This window comes from Myotis lucifugus, unplaced genomic scaffold (assembly GCF_000147115.1).
Source record: "Myotis lucifugus unplaced genomic scaffold, Myoluc2.0 scaffold_39, whole genome shotgun sequence".
NCBI classification, from domain to species: domain Eukaryota; kingdom Metazoa; phylum Chordata; class Mammalia; order Chiroptera; family Vespertilionidae; genus Myotis; species Myotis lucifugus.
In genome coordinates, this window is record NW_005871087.1 from 6,099,382 (window position 1) to 6,101,863 (window position 2,482).

General features: G+C 50.4%; 1 protein-coding gene across 1 annotated transcript in view; it reads left to right on the top strand.

Annotated features, from left to right (window-relative positions):
- Positions 1 to 2,139: 2,139 nt before the first annotated feature.
- The window catches only part of THRB (thyroid hormone receptor beta), a 276,686-nt gene continuing 276,343 nt past the window's right edge, over positions 2,140 to 2,482 (top strand). The window contains exon 1 of the mRNA XM_006087613.3: positions 2,140 to 2,197. The gene's annotated coding sequence lies outside the window, so the exon portion shown is untranslated. The remainder of the gene's footprint in view (positions 2,198 to 2,482) is intronic.

The following is a 2,482-nucleotide window of genomic DNA, read 5'->3' on the forward strand; positions in this document are numbered from 1 at the left end:
TCAAGAGAAATTATATTTTAATGCAGTATTTTAAAATCAAAATTAATGCAACCATTGTCCCTGATGAACAATATATCAAATTTTTAAATAAAGACTGTTCGGACCCTGCGCTGGTCTCATTCACTTCAGCCTAATCCCAGCCCTTTTGGATCCTGTGTTTTATTCGTCTTCTAACCCAGTTATTGTTGAATGAATGAATGAATGAGTATATGAATCTCTTGAAACAATTCATTAGCTTGAAATGTACAGATCCTGGCAATGAAGATGGACAGCTATGGTGAAATGTGCTCATGGGTCATGAAAACAGCTTGGTTATGTCTTCTAAAATCTACAGGATTAGGACTGCCCTCAGTCAGGTCCCCTTAAAATTCTCCTTCATTGTCCCCACTAGTGTAAAATCAGGGGGGGGGGGCGGGGGTGGGAATGCATGCTCTATTGGTAACCACTCTTTACCATCATGCAGCCTGTGAGACTGCCCTTCGAGGGCCCATTCAAATGGAGTCCTAGCAGTTCATATTGTTTCAATAACGTCGCATTAAAATTGTCCTCCCCATTGTTCTAAATTATTACAATCACAGTCGCATGAATTGTTTGAGTCATGCCACATTATTTATTTAATGTTTTAATTTACTCTGTACTTCAGAAGTTTCCAGGCAAAATGAGATCAGAAAGGCAAAGCCGTTTGAACAAGGGGAAGCAACAGTGTTTGTTATACTTCATTCTCTGTACCGCATTTCCTACTTAAGAAGGAATTTAGCTCCAAGTTATACTCAAGAAGAGAAAAAAATAAAAAGTTCCAGCAGTCTTTAAGGCCAATCGTGCACCTTTCTGATGGAAGATTGACATCACCCTTATCTACACACACCACCACCACCAGCACCTCCACCGTCTGGCCTTATTACAAAACTTGTTTACCCACTCTTGGGCCCCTGCCATGACCAGTCAACTGTTGTGGCCTATCAGGGCCAGGCTGTTTTCTTCAGTGGCCAACGTTTTCCCTCACAGTTAGCCACCAGGGGGCCCCCTGTTTGGAACAAATGGTGAGATTCCAATAAGCTTTCCTCCAAAGGAACCAAAACATCCCGGGGCAGCCGGGGCGCAAAGCTAGGGAACTTCCCCGCAAAGAACAACTCACCAGCCACAAACCTGCAAGTCCTATGGCGCAGCCTTATTACGAGTAAAGAAGAAAACACGGATGTATCGCCAAGGACGGAGGGGAAATAGGATCCCTGGAGTTTCAAGGGAGAGGTCCCTCCTCTGGCCAGAGAACCTTGAGGTCTTCCACTCGCCTGGGGAACTCCCTGAAACTCTGTACATCAGGCGCTTGGAACAGTTTCTAATTTCCTGACAGTGGTAGTTAATGCTGTCTGCAGTGGGATGCTTCCGAGAAGCTGGAATAAAACACACGCCACTGTCTGGCAATCCAGAAAAGTCTCCAAAAAATGATCTATACATTGTTCAGGCAGTTGAGGTTTCATATAAATCGTCCCAACTCTCTCACATTTATTATACACATGTATATTGACTCATGAAGTCGGAATTATTTTAATGTTACCTACAAGAAAATAATTATACCCTGTCGTCAAAATAGTTTTGTTGCAACTGTGTAGCTTCTGAACCACTACCTTTTCGCTTTGGGGGTACTCAGTATTCTTACTGCTTCATTTTCTCCCAATCTGAATCCTTGGCCTTCAGGACTCGGGGTGGGGGGCACTTTAGGAATTCCTATTTGCCTGGGCAGAATTTTTCGAGTAGACATTAGTTTTGTCTTCCGGCTTTCTCTGTACATATCCAGGGCAAAGACACATGAACAGGGCGGCCCTTCTGGAACCTGTGGAGTGTCTCAACCCCGGCACACATCTCCCAGGATATGCCCAGAGCTGGGAAGGAGTGTCTCCCTCCAGGGCAAGCCAGGTCTTCTGCAAACTTCCATTCCCGAGGTGGCCAGGGTAAGAGAACACCAGACGCCGCGCAGGGTGGGAGGCCCCGCGAGGAGCCAGTGCGCCGTGTCTACCCGGCCAGCGCCACAAGTTGTTTGGAGAAAAAAAAAGGGAGGAGCGCGGCCCGGCAGGCAAAATCCAGCCGTACTTCTGGAAGTCACCTCCTCCCCGCCCCCGGTCACTCGTTCCCCATTCCTTCCACTTTGCCTACTGGAGGAATGACGCCCAAACCCGAACGTCCGTGCTCACACAGCCGGGTGGGTGAGCGCGCGGCCACCAAAACCCACCGGGGCGACATCGCCACCCGGACCAGGGCACCCCGGGTGGGAGGCACCAGCGGGGCTGGGAGGCGGGGGAGCGGCCGAACCTGGGGAGGCAGGTGTGGAGGCGGCCAGCCGGGGTTGGCGTGCACGCAGGGGACCGGGGTCGGGGGACGCGAGCCCTGAGCGGCCGACGCGTCCCGACAGCCCGGGCGGGGAGGCGGCGGCGGCGGCGAGACCTGCGGCCGGGGAGGCCATTTCCCTCGCTACGCCCCCTGGCGG